Below are 21834 nucleotides of genomic sequence, written 5' to 3' on the forward strand. Positions count from 1 at the left end.
AACTCTATTTAAATCTACTCGACCTCCGAAGAAATCTGAGTAGATCTTGTGGTGGCAAGGAGCCAAGGTGGTCGCTTCTTAACACATCAGTGCCAAAGACCTCAAGCCTGATTCGAGCGAAGGCGGGGCAGACGCACAGAAAGGGGTCCGCCGTCTCATCCTCCTCTCCACATACTGGGCAAAGTGCACTGTCTAAGATGCCCACCTTTTCCATGTGCTTTACCCATAGAAAGTGGCCGTCATCAGTCCAACCAACCTCCTACAGTTCCCTCTGCTTAGTGACAGGAGAAACTGCGACATCAGTCGGACATGACAGGTAACATCAGTTTTGTCCATCTGCACCCTCTCTCAGCCTGCCAAGCTCACTTGTGGGCTAGAGTGACCCGTTGCCGAACAGGCAACATCGTCCTCATATGCTTGTGCGTAGACTCCCGAGTCGTTTAAGGTGGTGAGCAGAGGATCGATCACCATGCACCAGAGCAATGGAGACAGCACAGCACCTTGGGGGCAACCTCTATTAACCTCGGATGAGACCAGCAGATCTCCCTTTGCTCACGCCTCAATTACTTTGAGGAACTATGCCCACTCAGGCAAAGCAGACAGGGGAAAGCGGTTCCTTGGTGGAACCCTGAACTGTCAAAACTTCGTGTACGGTCCAGAAAACTTCTTGATAAGGCCTTAAAGACCCAAACAGAAGAGGACCGGGCTAATCATCGACTTACACAGAGAGAATGTAAGAAAACAAATACGGAAAGCCCAACTTGAATCCTATAGAAATTTCTGCACTAACGTCGAAGAAATGAGGGAAACAGCGAGACTTTGTAAGGTCCTTCATTTAGACCACTCAGTAAGGCTGGATTCCATTCGAAAACCTGATGGTTCATACACCATTTCCAAATCGGAAACGTTTAATGCTCTACTCGAAACCCATTTTCCGGGTAGTAGAACTCTCTCTGAAGTTGAGAGTGGCATGAACAATAACGGTAGCAACGGTGGAACCTCTAGGTACAGCTGGTATATTGTTAGTCGGATAGTGAGACAGGCTGATTGAGGCCCTGAAAAGGATCTTCACAGCCTGTCTTGCATTTGGTTGTATACCATCCAGATGGCGACGCGTAAGAGTAGTATTTATTCCGAAACCATGAAAAGATGACTATTCCCTAGCAAAAAGTTTTAGACCAATCAGTTCTGACATCGTTCCTGTTGAAAAGTCTGGAAAGAGTGGTCTAGAAACATATTCCAGTGGTGGTATTGCCGCGAGGTCAACTTAGTAGAAATAAACACGCTTACTAGAGTGGAAAATCATGTGAATCAGCTTTACACGATCTTGTTAGCAAGATTGAGGCCGGGCTGGAAGCTGACGAATACACTGTGGGCGTGTTCGTGGACATTGAGGGGGCTTTTGATAATGCCCCTTTCGGCTCGATATGTTCTTCTGCCGAACGACACAGAGTTAATCAAACCATTGTAAAATGGATATATTCCATGCTCTCTGAGAGGCTGTTAACCGCTGGTGGGAGCAGTGACGAACAAATCACACTCAGGGCCAAGCAAGGATGTCCCCAAGGGGGTGCTCTTTCTCCGCTGCTGTGGTGCTTCGTCGTAGCCTCTCTATTAGTGGAGATGCAGGAACTCGATTTTCACGTCCAAGCATATGTGGACGATGTCTGTGCGCTAACATCGGACAAATCCTTAAGGAGGCTTTGCACGAAAATGCAGAGAATTCTTGACAAAATCGATGACGGGTACATGAGACAAGGTCTTTCCGTTAATCCGAACAAAACAACCACAGTCTTGTTTACGAGAAAACGGAAATTGGATGGGCTCAGTCTTCCAACACTGTAGGACTAATCTTGGATAAGAAGCTGACTTGGGAGACACATGTTTCACTGAATGTTAATCGCGCATTGAGGATTTTTCAGCAATGCCGCAGAGCCTTTGGTAAAACCTGATGTCTGAAACCTGCTGTGGCCCTATGGATATACATAGCACTTATTAGACCAATCAACACTTACGCTTGTGTGGTCTGGTGGCGACGGAGCATGGTTAAGTCCACAATCCGGGAACTATACAGGCTACAAAGAAGTGTAGGCTTATGCATCACGGGTGCCATGAGTACAACCCCTGGTGATGCCCTAAATTCTATGCTTGATTTGCTCCCCCTGGATCTTAAGATACAACAGCAAGCAATAAAAGCAATGTGTAGACCCCATAAATATGGTTTCTGGCACGAAGATGGAACTGCGGGACACAGAGAAGTCTTTAAGTTTCTATCGGAGCAGTATCCACTGTTTTTGGCACCTAAAGATGACCTGATACAGTTTCATTTGGAAGGAAATTTGATGTCAGCAATCCAGAATGCATGCAGGGAGGTTTGTCGGATATTTTCTTTACCGATGGGTCCAAGAATGGTATAAGGTCTGGGGGAGGATGGTACTTAAACGATAGTAATAAGTATCACTATGCTATGAGGGAAATGGCAACTGTTTTCCAAACAGAAGTTTTTGCCATCCTGAAAGTAGCCGAATGGATAATCGAGAGGAGATGGAGTGGGAAACAGATTGGAGTCTTCAGTGACCGTCAGGCTGCACCGTGGATCAGCGGCCAGAGCCAATAATCGGAATCAGTTCCGCAGGAATCAAGAATTGGATCAGCGATTATGTAGGCAATCTACATAAAGAGCGATGGTCCGGTCTGGAACGCTGCAGAACTGCAAAGTGTTTTGTGACAAGTCCCAACAGAAAACTGTCAAACTTGCTACTAAAACTTAGAAGGAAAGACATTCGGTTGATGGTCGGCATCATTACAGGACACAACCCATAGGGTCAGCATATGACCACCATTGGAATCATCGAGGACTCGGTATGCCTGTCATGCTTGGAGGAGGCGGATAGCACTGAGCCCTTTCTCTGTGAGTGTCCTGCCTTTGCTAGAGCACAGCTACGAGTATTGGGTTCCGATGTCAATGAGAATGAGTAATATTCGTTCTCTAAAACTGGATGATATTTACAGATTTGCCAAAGAATCTGGAAAATTCTCACTGGACTAACTATCTCTATCTCTTTCTCTGATACTTTTCTCCTTCCCTCCTTGACTATCTACCCCCCTTCCAGAGCTTTAAATACAATGGGCTTTTTAGTGTGTTTTAGGAGCCACCAAATCTTCTGGTGCCTCTTGGCTAGACCTTTTCAAACTTCAATTTCAATTTCAGCCTATTTGACAATTTATTTAAAAATCCAAATAGCAAATTAATAAGATGCAAAATTTTAATAGAGGAATACGGAGCAAAATTAGTTTACAAACCTGGTTATAAAAATATTGTAGCAGATGCACTTTTTCGACAGCAAATAAACACCTCAACGGATTGCTCAGCCCATTCCGCACAAAGCTCACCAACATAAATAAAGTGAAACAGCCATTCAATGCGTTCAAAAACCAAATTATTATTATAAAAACCAACGAAGAGAAAGAAACCGTATCTGAGAATATATTTGCCGATCATTCTACCTAGACACACGATATATTACAACGATTCAAAAATTTTATGCAAGAAGTTGAAGGAGATAGTCAGACCAAACGTTACAAACGCTTTAAGGGTAGAAAATGAAGAAATATTTCACTTTGCAAAATATATTATTCGTACATTTCCAAATTGTACGTTTGTACAAGCACAAACACTCCTTACTAATATTACGAATATCGATAGACAAAAAGAGATTATTATTCAATCTCACAGAAGAGCTCATAGAAATTACAAAAACAACCCGCAAGAGATATTTTTAAACTACTACAGGCCAAACCTAAAAAAAATGTGCAGTACGGAGACAAACAATGCGAGATATGCGTTGTCAACGTCAACCGAACAGACAACTTATAGGAAAAACACCAATACCAACAAAAGTAGGGGAATACATACAAATGGACATATTTCCTATGAAGAACAATATGTATCCCAGTTCTACAGACAGATACTCGAAATACTGCTTTGTTCGAAAACTAGAAATTAAATTATATTCCCACGAGTACAGCGTTTGATTGAAAAGTAATGAGCCTTCCCGCGCGGAGCGTCTGCCAAGCGATCAACCGAATCGGCTGGTGGGGGAAAATGATCGTTGGACCTTCCCCTTCCACAAGAAACCGGTCCCAGTTCGCTGGTAGCAGCGGTGCAGTCAACATCGCTCCGCGCGTGAAAGCTGTTTTAAAAGTGTGCTAGGAAAATCCAGTGATCGTTCAAGCAACGTTACTCGATCAAATTTTGCGTAAAGCTAAACAAATCGAGTACCGAAACCATTGGGCTACTCAAGCAGGCTAACGGGGGCTAATCTCTGTCCAGTGCCTAGGTAAAACGGTGGCACAAGTCGTTCAAGGAAGGCCGGGAGGACGTCGAAGACGAACAGCGATCTGGAAGGCCTTCGACGACGCAAACAGACGAAGATGTGAACCGGGTTCGTGAATTTTTGAACATTGACCGACGTGCTGGTCTACGTGAGATCAGTGAAGAGTTAAATTTAACTTATTACAATGTGCGGGAAATCGTGACCGGAAAACTTGAGATGCGACTCCATCGAGGCGATCCAAAAAACTGTGACAGCCGAATTGAACGCGATTCCGGCGGATGAGTTAAAAAAACGTTTCCTGTAGTGGAAGGACCACTACCAGCGGTGTACTGACGCTCAAGGGTCCTATTTTGAAGAATATTAGTTGTATAAGCCAAAAGGTTTAATAAAACTGCTTAAAAAAATAAGGCTTATTACTTATCAATCAAACCCTGTATATTGAGAAAGTCCTCACACAAATCTATTCCAACGCAAAATATCTTATGACTGATAACGAGACTATAATCATAGGAAATAGGACAGCATCAGTATACAGTCGACTACAAATAACACACTCCGTCACGTCTGTACATCATTCAACATCAAACACTCAAGTTGAACGGTTACATAGCACACTTATCGAACTCTGTCAAACTTCAGCCGCAGAGAATAAAACAGCTTCCGCTTACGAATTATACAACGCAGTTCACCAATACAACAAAAGTATTCACTCAAGCACAAGATATAAACCTGAGGTCGCGTTTTTTAATCGCGAGAAATATCCTGACATTCGTGAAACACCTGAACAGAAGCAGCAGCTTTTAAGGTGAGTAAAGCCATGTCAAGTGATCCTCGAAAATTTCACTAAGTCACGGATTTTAGGGCAAGATGTCTCGTTGTATAGTCAAAGTCATGTTAACGCTATTCTATAAATATTTCGCGCAAATTCCAATTTTAGCAATTGTTATTAACAATTAAAGTTTTAAGCAAGATTAAATTGAAAAATTAATTACTCCAAAACTACAATAGATAATGACGTGAAATTTTGCATACCATTCAAGTATTGTCTGTACTATTTTTTAATTGTTAATAACTTTTTTTATTGTGACAAATAGATAAATAAATAATAACTTTTCGTAATCAGTTGCATTTTTTCATGCTTTCTTCACGCTGTTAAACAATCGGACTTATGCATAATTGTGCGAAAAACGCTTACCTTCAATAATCTGAAAATAGAATTTTGTACTTTTACTCCATTTCCGAGATATTGACTGTTTTGTAACTTAATGCGCTCGACGGTGGCATTGCTACCATCGGCTGATCGGTCGCACGGCGGCTTGAGGGACCGCGCAAACTGAAGTAGCGTACAACTAATTTCATTACAATAATTATATTGTATTAGAAGTCCGAAAGATTCCAACTATAGTACATTTTTACCATAATATGACATTTTTACTTTTTACTTTTATTTGCTGATAGTATTTTCAAACAAAGAATCGTTTTTTAAAAAAATTCGACTTTGAACTTTTTTTCCAATTGTAGGTTGAAACTGGTGATATTGCCGCGTATTTTTTATCGCTACAGCTCCTTTGATGTGGTTTTGATATTTTTTTTCATGAGCATCATGCTCAAGTTGAGAGCAAAAATCAAAATCGATTGTTTTATGGTTGATACTGTTCTTTTGAAGCAAAGCGTCTTTAATATTTTTCACAAAAGCTGAGTATGTGAGAATGTGATAATGTAAGCGATAATAATTAAATAATTACTGGAAGAATATTGAATAAATATTACAGCTCATCTCGTATTCTGACAATGTTCACAATGGTTTTCGCACCCTGATATAATTCTTTGCGACACATTTTACAAACATATTGACCAATATATTTTTCAAATTTATCATTCCACTTAGATGTCACCAAAAATAAATTGCGTCGGAAACAATTATGGCCTTTTTTCATAAACGGATTACAGCATTTGCTCGGTCGAACCATATTTATAATAATATTGAAATATGCAAATATGCTTTATCACCAGTCACCACTTAAATCGAACTGACACAAAGCAGTGACGACTTCAGTCAATAGGCAATAAATCCTGTGCGGGCATGTTCAAACGTGCACGCTGCTTCAGTTTGCGCGGTCCTTCAAGCCGTCGCGCGACCGATCAGCCGATGGTAGCAATGCCACCGTCGAGCGCATTAAGTTACAAAACAGTCAATATCTCGGAAATGGAGTAAAAGTACAAAATTCTATTTTCAGATTATTGAAGGTAAGCGTTTTTCGCACAATTATGCATAAGTCCGATTGTTTAACAGCGTGAAGAAAGCATGAAAAAATGCAACTATTTGTCACAATACAAAAAGTTATTAACAATTAAAAAATAGTACAGACAATACTTGAATGGTATGCAAAATTTCACGTCATTATCTATTGTAGTTTTGGAGTAATTAATTTTTCAATTTAATCTTGCTTAAAACTTTAATTGTTAATAACAATTGCTAAAATTGGAATTTGCGCGAAATATTTATAGAATAGCGTTAACATGACTTTGACTATACAACGAGACATCTTGCCCTAAAATCCGTGACTTAGTGAAATTTTCGAGGATCACTTGACATGGCTTTACTCAGGTACCATAATAAAAATCGAAAGATTATTAACTACAAACAAGGCGATGCGATTTACAACAGGACAGATCTACGAAATAAAACATCGGCAAAATACGACCAACATCAAGTCAAAGAAGATCGAGGGGACAAGATTCTGATAGTAAAAGGGAAATTTTACAGGGAAGTGGCAACTGGATTAATTTTATTACTTATTCTTTCATCTTGTTCTTGCGACAAAATAACGGACTTAAAATGTAAAAAAATTTGTGCATATAGAATCAGACACGATGTATATGTTTGACAACACAACTTACCTATATCACATCTAATATATTAGCCCCATACGAAAACATTATGAGGTTACACTATAGAATACAGGAATCACAACAAGAGGAAATGCTCATGAACAGGACAGAAACTTAAAAAAATATCGAACTAAACGAGCTTTTAATTTTTTGGGCTCGGCACTTAAATTTGTAACAGGGACAACGATCACGATGATTTAATAGAAATTAAAACAGGATTAAACCAATTGTTAGAAAACAATAACGAACAACGTAAAATAAATTCCCAATTCGAAAAGATCCTTGAAACTCTTAATCCTAAATCTATCACAGAGCAACTAATTGTGACAGAAGTCCTGAAAGAATTGGAAAGTATTGCGAATACTATAAGGGAAGGTTTTGCAAGTTTAGGAAAATTTTATTCAGGAACTTTAAATTTAAAAGAAATAAATGAAGTAATCAACAATGAAATATTATATGTATTCATGTAATTAATATACTAAAATATTCCGACATCCATGTATGCATGTTTAAAACCGTAATAATAACCATATTTAGCATTTAAACAAGGAAAATATGAAGTAAAACAAAAGGTTTCAAAATGTAATAACGAATTTATTAATGTATCAAAAATTATTTATGCATTAGTATTTGTAAATAAGAATTAAGGGATAATTGCACAATTTTACTGGTATCAAATCAACAAGCTCAATGTAACATAATACAAGAAAATAATATTCCAAAACAAATTATAGAGCACGGCAATATTGTAATAACTAATGAACATACTTGGAATGGTTTAAAAGTAAACGGACCACATTTAGTACAGTTTAAGATTTCTACAAGTATAGATGATAAAACAAATGTGAACCATCAATAAGAAATTAAAAAAGTTATTCACGCACATAATAACGAACAAGTAGATGTCTTGAAAATACTTGCATCAAACTGAAATTATAAATTTAATAATATTCAACAATTATATAAATATGTCATACCTATAGAAGAGCATCCTTTATTATTACTTTTACCTTAAGAGTCAAACCACGTCAAGTGGGCCCCGAATTTTCCATCAAATTCCCGATTTTAAAATCAAATGCATTTTTGGATAGAGAATTTGTCACATAATAATTGCTGTGAATAGTTTTTTTTTATTTCGCTTTTTGTTTATGTTATTAACAATTGAATTTTTTTGCATGATATTCTTGTAAAATCAATATCTCAGAAACTACAATTGATAATTTGATGAAATTTATTTCGGTTACCGAAAAATGTTTACTCTACCGATTTAACGCTCAAAGACTGTGTATTTGTTGAAACAATTATTTTTAACAATAATTTTTATGAAAAATCGCAATTATTTTTGCGTTCTTCACGCTCTAAATGGACAATATTACAGTCAGATTAAGCGCACAATGCTCACCTTTAATAATCTGTAAAAAAAACTTTGTTCATCCAATCCGTTCTGAAGATATCGAATTTTTTGTCAAACTGTGTAAAGTTTTGATGCGCAGTATAGTCTGGTGCCACGCGACGCGCTTCGCAGTTGGCCTTGCATTGTCCCAGTGGATCATACGCTAAAACGTATAACACTTAAAAAAGACATACAAAAGGATTAAGGATTCAAAAATGAGGTGTTTCATTACTAGAATTTTTATTACATACATCCATATCTACATGAAAACATACAAAATTTAATTAGTAATAATAGTCTCGAAACAAGATGTATCCTCGGAGAAGATTTTACTTCGAATCTTTTTGTTACTTGTAGGTTCGAAGTGATGAAACTGCCGCGTTTTTTTTTGATAGCTATTGCCTCATTGAAGCATTTGGAAATTTTTTTTCATGTGCATCATGATCTTTTTGCGAACAAAAAACAAAATCTATCGATTTAAACGCACCCTTGGCCCACTCGAAAAGAGCATTAGTATCGCGAATATGATTTCCAGCCACACGCTGCATACAGCTAGCCTTTTAACTGCTCCGCCGACCCCATCGCACGCTCCCTTGCCATGGGAAGTCGCGAAGAAATTCCATTCGGCTTCGATTCCGAAATCTTTTTTTAGGTAATATAGGTTCAAAAAGTTAGATTTATTCTTGTACTGTGATGCAGCTCCATCAGAAGAATAAGAGAACTTTTTTATATTTCTGGATACAAATTTGCTTTTAAGATATTTAACAAGTCTTGTGTTGAATAAGTGAACCGAACTTGTATCGTGGGTTAGTTTTTCAGAAATGATGACAAGGCTTAAATGATGCTGTTTACCATCGATACAATAGTAAATTACATACGGGTGAATGGTCACTTGTTTCACGCATTTGTTTCGATGTTACCTCATCTGGTACCGTTGTTAAAATTTGAATTTTATCATTTGTATTTTTTTTTCTCACGTAAAGCAGACTTTATATTCTCCACAAATGCTGAATTCAATTTTTTTTCCTTGTTTTCTTTCCTTTTTTTCGTTGTTGATTTCTGCTATTATCTCTTTGACATTCATATCACTTAATTTTGAAAAATGTCGTTTTTTTTATTGGCGATTCACCAAGTTCCTGTAAAATATTGTTCACCTTTTCTAATTTTAGGTCAATCTGAATTTCCTGGTTTTCAAAATTAGCTTCACTATCCGAACATTCTTCTGCATCAGAAGAAACTTCCGACTCGTCGTTTTCTGCTCCTTGGTCAGCACTAGAAAAAATTAATCAAAATTTTGAGAACTAATTGACTTTATTTGCCTAAATAATAACTATTCAATGCACAATATATGTATATATGTATATAATTTCAAGATTATACCCACTGTGGACTTGAACGTATGTATGTATATACGCTGCACTTTCATATATCTTCATACGACATGATTTGCAAACGTATTTACCGATATATTGTTTGAATACTAGGAATCACAGCACACTAACACTAGAAGTTGCGGCGACTGTACGACTCTGCAAAGCCATGTTCATGCAAGTTCGTTTTCGTGCGTAGTGCCTCGACTGAAAAAAAAATTCGATATCTTCAGAACGGATTGGATGAACAAAGTTTTTTTTACAGATTATTAAAGGTGAGCATTGTGCGCTTAATCTGACTGTAATATTGTCCATTTAGAGCGTGAAGAACGCAAAAATAATTGCGATTTTTCATAAAAATTATTGTTAAAAATAATTGTTTCAACAAATACACAGTCTTTGAGCGTTAAATCGGTAGAGTAAACATTTTTCGGTAACCGAAATAAATTTCATCAAATTATCAATTGTAGTTTCTGAGATACTGATTTTACAAGAATATCATGCAAAAAAATTCAATTGTTAATAACATAAACAAAAAGCGAAATAAAAAAAAACTATTCACAACAATTATTATGTGACAAATTCTCTATCCAAAAATGCATGTGATTTTAAAATCGGGAATTTGATGGAAAATTCGGGGCCCACTTGACGTAGTTTGACTCTTAACAATTTACTTATACATCATGATTCAATTACACAGGCCTGCGAAATTTAACTTTACGACTCACCCTCGCAGGACTTTGTTATTAAAGATTTACTCACTAGTGACATTCGATTTTTCACACTCTCTTACAAAAGGTTGTATTTGAGAAGGTGAATAAAGTGGAACAAATTAAATCCTTTCTTTTTAAAATGGTAGCAAAAAAGTACTTTGTTACTTAAATGGAAACGAACTCCGAACGGTTTAAAAAAATAATTTTAATTAATATTGGAATGTAAATAATGGTACAAATAGAAGTTATTAGCGGAAATTGCCAAGTCTAATATTAAAACAAGAAATTATTTCACTTAATCCAAGATTTTATTTTGTGAATTGATTATTAAATTTAAAACCGATCGCGAAGTTGCGAATCTCCGCCCATATGAAACTATTTTGTTAAAAATAAATAAATAATTGGCACGTACAATTCTGTTAATATAGTTGTTTGGCCGAGATCCTCCTTCTATTTGTAGCGCGTGTCTTGATGTTGTTCCACAAATGGAAGGACCTATAATTTTAAGCCGATTCTGGCAGATGGTTTTTTATGAGGAGCATTTTCATGCTGGTAATGTGCTTTGCTAAGCCTCCTCTGGACGCTTCAACCATCCATGGTAAAGTGGGCTCATTGGAAGCAAGTTCCGTCAATCCCAACTTTTTTTATATATAATATGTTATCGGCCGTGTCGGGACTATCCAATTATTCTCCTTGTCGTAACTCTTTGGGAAATGTTACCTCTTTGCAAAACATGAAATCCTTCTTAATCAACACATCACAAGAAATAAAGCCTTGTAAATTCTCCACTCATCGATCTTGGATTACGTCAAATACTCTATCATGTCCTGACTTAAGAGGTATGTATTCCACGTCATACTATCATTGTCCTGAACATACCGATGAAAACTCGTTAGCGAGTTGTTGCTCGTAAGCAGACCATTTTGAAAATGGAATGTTTTTCAAATATCAAAATTTCTAGAGCTAGCAACCCAGTGTCTTGCTAAAGGAGCCAATTTGTCAAGAGAGAACGAGAAAGCTGCTTACTGAGCAAACCTTTTACCATTGAATCATGCTTATATATATTTACATAAAATTAAACCAATATCAACGAAACTAACGAGAAAGGGCATATGAAGCCGAACTCCTCCGACTACAGCAGATTTGAAATGATTTCATTTCATTTTAAACACCGGTGACAGTTAACGACGTTGACACATACACTGCAAACATACATTATTATTGTATACAAACAATAACAATGATAAGCAATACAAACATACTCTTTGTCCCTTCATACAATAACAATGCAAATGAAGCAATAACATGATAAAAATTTATATAAAAGCATGTAAACATGTTTTAATTAACAAATATTGTTTAATTACCATTTTATCACAAACCAAATTGTATTTAGATAAATAGATGTAAGCTTAAAAAATATAAAAGCAATTCTGAAATAGACGGATTGAAGAAAGGAGCTGTTGCTCAGAAAAAATGTAGTCATTATTTTTTCCACGCAGAGTCTTAACTACGGTGCTGAACAGTTTCAAATATTGTTAAGTATAACGTAAACAAATTTATTGATAAGTTCGAGCTCATGTTTCTACGAGAAAAGAAGTTTCATTCATGAAACGAGCCGCCCATATGCCAATTTAGTCGACCATTCGAAAATAGTCAATATTGGAATATTTCTTGTAGAAATATTTGCCAATATTTGGTAAATCTCGAATTTGCATCAAGTTGAGCATCCACGGCTCTGTACATATGTATGCATCAATATACAGGGTTGGCCATATTAAACTGACCCATTGAGTAACCCTATAACTTTTTACTGTAATTTCAGATCAGCTAATGACATACCGCGTTGGAAGCGTCAGTCGAAGGAGATTTATACCATGAAACAGTACACCCCAATAGAACGCGCTGAAATTGTTCAGCTGTACATTCAAAATTCCTTCTCGATTGTAAAAACGCAACGTGCGTGGAGAAAAAAAAAATAAAGTGAAAAGTGCGCCGTCAAAGAACGCAATCAAGCAAATGCACAAAAGATTTTTGTCTTCCGGCACTGTGGCTAATACCCGACGTCCAAATAAAAAGCGGCCAAGACGATCTAACGAAAATATCGCGGCCGTACGAGCCAGTATCGAGTCATCGCCGCGAACGTCAGGTAATCGTCGTTCTGCTCAGTTGGACATCCCTCGGACCACTCTACGACGTATCATTCGTTTGGATTTGGGGATATTCCCGTACAAAATACAACTAAATCAACAACTGTTGCCGGCCGACAAGCCTCGTCGCTTGGAATATGCCAATTTTGTCGTCCGAATGGCCCAAACTGATGAGGATTTTTGGCATCAAATCATTATGAGTGATGAGGCCCATTTCTCCTTGAACGGAACCGTAAATAAGCAAAATTGCCGTTTCTACGCCACTGAAAACCCTCAAATTATTGAAGAGGTACCTCTCCACGACCAAAAAGTTACAGTCTGGTGTGGCATTTGCGCTGATATGGTCATTGGGCCGTTCTTCTTTGAAAATGGTCAACACCAACCATTGACCGTCAATCAAGAGCGTTATCGGGCCATGATAACCGATTTTGTGATGCCGATTGTTCGTGAAAATGGTATGGAGCACTTCTGGTTTCAGCAAGATGGCGCACCACCACACACAGCACGAGCCACCGTCAACTTATTGAAGACTTTGTTCCCTGGCCGTTTGATACCAAAAAGCGGCGATTTTGACTGGCCGCCACGATCACCGGATTTGACGCCACCGGACTTTTTTCTTTGGGGCTATTTGAAATCTAAGGTTTACGTCAACAAACCAAAGACACTAGGCGCACTTAAGGCCAATATCCGACGGGAAATAGCCGCCATATCGGCCGAGACGCTGGCCAAAACTATGGAAAACGCCGAAAAACGGGCACATTACGCTATACGAGCTAAGGGCGACCACTTGCGCGATATCATATTCAAAAAGTGATGTAAACGAATCTCCTTGAACTAAATTAAATGTTTTTCACAATGAAACACAAAAAAATGTTTCTTTTTCCATATTTTTTTAATAATCACATGGGTCAGTTTAATATGGCCAACCCTGTATGTATGTAAATATGCCTTTCTAAAGGCTCGATAGCCGCAGCGTGCGTCAAGTGCACGAGTTAACTGCATACACAATTGGTATCCTTTGCAACAGTATGCATTCCATTAAAATGATGTAATCTACATCATTACATACTCTAAGTCTTAGCGATAAGAATAAATTATAAATAGTCCTTTTGAAGCAGATAAGCTTCAGCCAGGTACAAAATTAACTGCATACGCAATTGGTATCCATAGCAACAGTATGCATTCCATTTAAATGTTGTAATCTACATCATTAAATATTCTAAAACTAAGCGATAAGAATATACATATTATAGCTATTTTATGTTCCCTAATAATAGGCAGATTAGATTAGATTTGCGGGGGGCTGGACAAGTCCAAGCACTCAGTCAGTAGACCATTGTACTAAACCCGGATAGATATCAGTAGAAATAATAGAGATTGGAAAGATAAAAGGTGGATGGTAAAAACGGATAAATTACAATAGTTTGAGGTCACTCTTCCACAAATCTCTTGGATTCATTGATGAATTTTAAGACATCCGGAAGAGGAAGAGTATGAACTTTGTCCATACTCAGTGTATCGCAACCCAATATCCTAAGTCTGATTCTGGAAAATGCAAGGCAACTACAGAGAAAATGCTCTGCAGTGTCATCATTCTCAAGACAGGATAGGCATATCGGGCTGTCCACGATCCCACAGACGTTGTGCCCTATGATTACACCCACCAATACTCTCAGGTCCTTCCTGATGAGTTTTAGGAGAAAGGTCGCTGTTTTCCTGTTTGGTTTTTTCACAAAGCAGTTGGCTACTCTGCACGAATTCAACTCAGACCAACGACCTCTGTGGGTAGACCTCTTGAAGTCCTCAATCCATAGTTGAATCGATGCGGAATCGAGGTTGTCTCGGCCACAAGCCTGAACTCTATATAACGATGGTCCGACAGGGAATCTTTATCGAGTACTTTCCATCATTAGATAATGTCACATCAATCACTTCCTGCCTTCTGCTGGTCACAAAAGTCGGACTGGTGCCAACGTTCTGTATGACCAAGCGAGATGACAGAATGAAGTCCATGAGTTTATGCCCCCTCAAGTTACATTTTGTGCTACTCCAGAGTGTGTTCTGTGAATTTGCGTCACATTCCACAATTAGACCGAATCCCATGGATTCAGCATATCTTACAACTTCCATAAACTCCCTCGTAGGGGGAGGGAGAATGGAGTCGCAAGGAAAATAGGCCGAGACGACAATTGTCTCTACTTCTTTCCCCTCTAATCGATACTTTATTTTGACCGGAACTAAGTATTGACAGCAGAATTGTCTTAACAAAGTGCAATCAACCGCTTTCGGCATAATAATACACGTACGCGGATAGACCTCTCCCTCTTTATAAAGGATAGACCCCCACTTTATATCTCCCTGTATTATGTGAGGATTTGTGTGCAGTTTCGCTTGACTGCGGCATAAAAGAGCCGTAGCCGATATACTATGCTGCAAGTTAATTTGCGTAAATGAAATATTTGATGTCATATGGACAGCCATTATTCCAACCTTACACTGAGTCGAGGACGGTAACTAGTATCCGTCCCAGATTCAAATATAGGCGCATTTCAAACCTCGGCCGTATGACCTTCAACGATTTTGGATCAACTCCAAGAACCAAGTGGGAACAGTTTCCATATTTAGGATCCGTCCCCGCTTTGGTATAGTGGTATGATCCCCAGTGCTTCGCATTAAGTCCCTCGTTCAGGGCATGAAGCCTGGAGATGATCGCATGCGGCTCCCTTGAAGGCCCAGAGATCAACATGCACAAACCTCACCAGTTTTTGAATTTTGTACGTTTGCCGAATGACAAACTTACATCCTTCAAACGTTGGCATCGCAGCCACAGTTTTGGTCAGCCATTCGAGCGACTGAGTGTTTGAGCATTGCACCTTCAAGATACCTTGCTCAACTCTCATTCGCTCGAATCGCTGTCGACAAAATCCAATTGTTTTTGGGACAATTGGATATGCCCATCGCCACAGATCTCCACCATCATGCCCCTGGCTGCTGCCGCAGCATAGTTATATCCAACGAACAATAACGGATCAATAGGCGGGCCCGGTTTCGCGCTCGCGACTGTGCTCTTAGCCCTCGTGGCACTCGTTCCACTGGATTCGTTGGTATTACTACCAAGTACTCGATTACTGCAAGAGACTCCTCCTGCAGTCACTACAACCTGTTGTCTAAGGTTGCTTACTTCGGATTCCGGTTTATTACACCTCCTCCTTTTCTTCTTCCTAGTGCCAACTGGTGCGCTCACCGTCGCTTCATCTGTCAAGGTGGCCAGATCAAATGGGTCATCATCAGATCTGTTCCTCTTTCCAGATCCGCCTACAGGAGTGGACGAAGACAGATGAGCCGCAACTCCGGCTCGAGTAGCAGTTGGCATAGCTACGTTAGCCGTAGTCATACCTACTATTTTTCTTGCCTTCTCGCGTTCCTCTGCCTTTGCCGCTTCTTCTGTGTATTAGATAGATTTTCTCCTGAAGCTGACATCTTTTCCATGGCCATTGGTGTGCGGGTACTTTCTGAGCGTGAACTCGGAATAACCATATCCCCAACAGTCGCCAAAACTGGTGCCAGGAGAGGAATCAAATTGGGTTTCTCAGTCGTGGTGACATGACAAGCAGGAGTTACCTGCGTCATAACCACGTCTGCGTCATTTTCGCCCAGTAACAGGCTCTCTATAGAGCTACGTATAGAACCTGACGAGGATGCACCGTCCAATAAGTGTCCATCCTCAACCAGTAGCTTGCTTCCTCCAGGGCCCTGATTATCAGCCCTGGTCGTCTTGGTGGTGAATGAGTTTTGGGCCTGCACATCCGATGACCAAGCCGCTGGAGAACCAGCGGGAGGGTAGCCACAAGTGTGTAGCCCCGTGCAGAGTAGTCCTGTAGTGGTTTGTAGCTTGAAATCATTTCCGTTTGGTGGCCCTATTAATACTCTTCAAGGGAGCCACTGTTGAAGAGGAACCCATTATTGATAGTTCTAATCTAAATCCGTAGTGTTCTGTTTTAACTCAGTATTCACTCTAATTGTCAACCGACAGCAAGGGATCTTACTGAGTTAAGTAGCAGAGTTACCTCGGGCAGGATGTGATTCTTCATCACGCACTAACGGTCTTGGCTTAGTAGAGGCTATGGGGTTGGAGTAACCCTCTGTATTGCGCATATCTCCGCCCTGTGCCGTCCTCATAGTAGTCATAGTCAGTCCTAAGAAAGACTCATACAGTGAGAACAAGCACCTAGCCCCACGGAGTGGCTATTTAAGTTTTGGAGAGAGGAAAAAGTCACAGGGGGCTAAATCCGGTGAATACGGTGGTTGTTCTGTTCGATGATATTTGTCGAGTTTTTGGTCAAAAAAGTGTTCACAATATGAGCCTTGTGAGGCGGTGCATTATTATGGTGTAAGGTTCATGAGTTTTCCTTCCACAAAGTGTGACGTTTCCTACGCACATTCTCTCTCAAACGTCGCATAACTTCCAAATAATATTCTTCATTTACCGTAGAACCATTTAGAACGAATTTCGAGTGCACAACACCATCTTAACCAACTTTGACGTGGTTTTTTGGGCTTCGGCTCACGCGGATAGCGCCCTTCAGTCGCCTGTTGACTAGTTTGCATGTAAAACGCAAGTATCGTCACCTGTTATGATACGCTGGATAAACGTTGTGTCCGAATTCACTTGCTCAAGCACGTCTTCAGCCACCTTCCTCTGATAAATTTTTTGAAAGAAATTCAACTCTCTTGAAACGAGTCGAGTAGCCACGCGTCTCATGCCCAAATGATGGTGTAAAATGTAGCAAATTGATTCGTGAGACCCGCGTTACGCGTCACGAGCTACCTCCCTGAAACTTAAATGATGGTTTTCCCGCACCATGTTTTTGACTTTGTCGATTTTCATCCGTTGAAGACGTTGATGGGCGGCCAGATCGGGGCAAATCTTTCACGACTTCTCGGCTCTCCGCCAAAGCCTTATACCACTCGTAGATCCGTGTTTTTGATGAAGCACACTTGCCATAGTCTTTTTGCAGCATTGAAACGATTCGGCACACGAAATCTTGTTCAAACACACAAAATTTAAGACAAATTCTTTATTCGATATTTTTATCCATAGTGAAAATCGCAGAGCACACCTGCGGTTGTCTAATATATAAGAATTAAATGCCAAAAACAGGCTAATTGACAGATCACGCTCAAACTCTGCGACACTATATAGTTGTACCAACATTCCAGCAAAAAAAGTAGACATATGTGTACGCGCGCTTTTTAAATGAACGGTTCCCGATATTTTTTTGACAGAATGTAAAGGGTGGTTAAGTTTTAAGGGCCGGTGTTGATTTTGAATAGAATACAATTTTTTAAGAATTAATTATCATTTCTCTTTATTATGATAATATTGGTGTGGCTCAATTATGTACGGAATAAAATATCGGCCAAATGGCCGCCGCGATCTCGGCGACACACCTCCATCCGATGGTCCAAATTTTCGATGACGCTGAGGCATGATTGAGGTTCTAAGCCGTTAAAGTGTCGAATTATCTTATCCTTTAGCTCTTGAATTGTTGCTGGCTTATCGACGTACACCTTTTCTTTCAAATAACCCCAAAGAAAGAAGTTCAATGGTATCAAATCACATGATCTTGGCGGCCAATTGACATCGCCGCGACGTGAGATTACTCGGCCATCAAATTTTTCGCGCAAAAGAGCCATTGTTTCGTTAGCTGTGTGATAAATGGCACCGTCCTGTTGAAACCACATATCGTCCACATCCATATCTTCCACTTCGGGCCATAAAAAGTTCGTTATCATCTCACGATAGCGAACACTATTCACAGTAACTGCCTGACCGGCCTCATTTTGGAAAAAATACGGCCCAATGATGCCGCCGGTCCATAAACCGCACCAAACAGTCACTCTTTGTGGATGCATTGGTTTTTCGGCAATCACTCTTGGATTATCATTCGCCCAAATGCGGCAATTTTGCTTATTGACGAATCCACTGAGATGAAAATGTGCCTCATCACTGAAGACGATTTTATTTACGAAGTGCGCGATATGCATTTTGATTTGAACGCCCGTTTTCATAATACGCCTGAATAACTTTAACGCGTTTCCCGATTGTGTACCTTTCCTTGCTTCAAATTGAGTTAGTCTGAAATTGAAAAATGTAAAATAAAATGCAGAAAAAAACTTGACGTTTAGGTGTGGTTTACATTCAACATCGGCCCTTAAAATTTAACCACCCTTTACAAGAATCCTCAGTTCATCAAAGATAAGCAATGCTACACCAAAAACTCGGCAGAGGAAGAATTTCGCCAGTTAGATTGAGGGCCCCCAAAAGGCCTCCAAAGAGCGGAGGCCTTGGTGGTATAAACTTCCAACCAATTCTTTCGATGAGACATTTGCTGCTTCAAGGTGTAAAAAAATGTTTGGTGTTATCGTACCAGATGACCATTGGTTTGCCACGTATAGAATAAAATCGCCTCAGCGCAGCTAGGTACGACTCAGAAAACAGATCCTTGGTGAGTTCAACATGGACCGCCTTCGTAGTGAAGCATGGGTGTCGTACTCGTTTTCAGGGGTGCAACCCTCGATTTTGAGCAGAGTAATGTAGTGCGAACATTTTCCTGTAGGCAGGAAACAATACACATATATAGATGAGCCGTATACTGAGAGGCTGACGCCGCCAAATTGTTTAATGCGACATTGGTAGACCCTTATTCCAATCGAGCCTCTCCTCATTAGTCATAAAATTGGGCAATTGTTCACAAAATTGAGCATTTAAATATTTTCTTGTTTGTCTGGCGTGCAGAAAGGGAAAATAGGAAAAGGTCGGGATCGGGGTGCCATTGGAGTCTTTGTGATGTAACTACCATCATCAAATTTGATGGGTTTCTGGGTGTGGCATGTTGTTGAGCACCTCTGGTACATTTGAGCACCATTTCCTAATTTTAAAATTACCTTTACCTTCTAGCTCAGAGGTTTATTGCATTATGTTATTTACGTCGTTAATGGTATCAAGCCGGTTTTAAGTCATCGATGTAGAAATCGCGTAAAATGATCGTAGTGTCAAGGGATATGAAGCTGTTTCATCAGCCGCAAACTGATGCATGGTGTGAACTGCCAAAGATGGTGCAGATTTTGTGCCGTAAATGATTGTATCGAGGTTGAACATTTAGATGTCATCTTGAGAGTCGTCCTTTAAAAATATGCACTGCAAGTAATTATTAGGGGCTGGGACTTTAATGCAGCGATACATCATACAAATGTCTCCGCTCAGTGCGACCAGTTGTGATAGAAAGCGACTGAGAGTATCTGGTAGCTTTGGCTGTATCGTTGATACGTTTTCGTCAGCGCCGAGCCATCGATCACTACTCTGAATTTGGTTGTTATACAGTCATTCTTGGAAACATGTGATTGCACTCAGGATACTCCTTTATGAATGCTGAATATTCTGAAATCACTTCGTGATTGCGCCTTTCAAGAGCCAAGAACCGTCGCAAAGCCTTCTGGTATGCGCCTCCAAGTAGATGCACGCTGAGGCTTAAAGGCAGGCGTACCGAATATTCGCCTGTCAGCATACGACTGTAATGCTCCTTGAAATGAGCTTCGCAATCGATTTGCTCCCTTGTAGCTTTTCGACTGGGCTGTTTTCTACCTCCCAAACCGAACGCACTATATGATTAGCGCATTGCATGAGGTTCAAGTAATTTTGTTGCTGTAGTTGGGTAGGATGATAACCATGACGAGATACCACGACCGCAAGACACACCCTGGCCCGAGCTTTCTATGAAATGTGCGGGTCGGCGATAAATAGTTCTGGTCGCCCGCGGCTTTGATGAGCCTCAGCTCCTTAACTGCATCCTTGATTTTCGCTAGACTAGAACAAGATTAATCTGCTGCCCACTCCAAAGATAGATTCACTACTAAGAGCAATGTTGCTAATTGTTCAAAGTGTTCTGGTCATCATTGTAGGTCAGTAAAGTACCATTCAGATCTCTGATTCGCTAGTTAATAATAATCTGCTGGTTGGTTAGGCGGCCAACTATACGGTAGAGATTTCTCATATTGTTTGCTCCTGCTGGCGCTTCTGATTTCTTTTCTGGCCGCAGGATAGCGTAGCAGCTGAACGTTGAATCACTTATGTCTACGCAGTGTGTAGGTTTTCTTCCTGCATTTCAGTTTGGTGTTGACGTCGCCGGTAATTAGCTCTTGGCAAAATGTCGTCATCATAGGTCAGATCGTATATCTGAGGCTTTGTCTTGTGTTGCTTACGTTAATCAGATAGATTACCGCCAGGGTAGTTGATTAGCCTGCCACTACCAGTCCTAAGTAGTAGGGCTGCCCAATTGTCGCTGCTTATGAACAACGCGTTCTGCGGCCTATAACTCTATCTGTGTTGTTATCTGCTAGAAGAATCGCGCATATGGTTGAGGATTTCGCTAAAGTTGTGTTATTTTGCGCTGTTTACCGCTACTGCTCTCTTTCTCTTGCTGGCGCCACTGGTGCATTGTGAATTTTAGCAGCCACCATGCAAGTAATGTGCCGACTATTGTGCGGGAGTGGGATTGGATGAGATCATTTGCTTTTTGGGCTTGGGGAGGTAGTTGGAAGATTTCGCTGGGGTTGGAACATTTTTTGAAACAAGAAAAATTTGGAAAAAGGCATAAACCGTGCTTTACGTGGGGTTCGAATTCACAACCTCTGCGATGGTAGGCTAGGGCACTTACGCTAATCTACCGAGGTCGCAAAATATGATTATTATTTATTAAATGAAATTGACCAATACATAACAGGTCAAAGAACATGATTGCACCGTTCAAGAGGTCCACACGTTGTGTTTTGTAAATTTCGGAGTATTGTTCGCTGGAATATCCCAATAAGTGATGCCAAGTGAATAATTTGCTTGGCAATCGGTGATTTTTGGAGTTATGGCTGCATCTATGATCGCATAAAGTTGCTATGTAACGACTGAATAAAAATGTTCACGCT

The 21834-nt window shown here is 39.8% G+C and overlaps 1 protein-coding gene across 4 annotated transcripts in view; it reads left to right on the plus strand.

Moving 5' to 3' along the window:
- The window catches only part of LOC129249945 (fibulin-1), a 117037-nt gene that overhangs the window by 79164 nt on the left and 16039 nt on the right, over positions 1-21834 (plus strand). The gene's annotated exons all lie outside the window — the stretch shown is intronic.

The sequence above is a fragment of the Anastrepha obliqua genome, chromosome 6 (assembly GCF_027943255.1).
Source record: "Anastrepha obliqua isolate idAnaObli1 chromosome 6, idAnaObli1_1.0, whole genome shotgun sequence".
Classification (NCBI taxonomy): Eukaryota; Metazoa; Arthropoda; class Insecta; order Diptera; family Tephritidae; genus Anastrepha; species Anastrepha obliqua.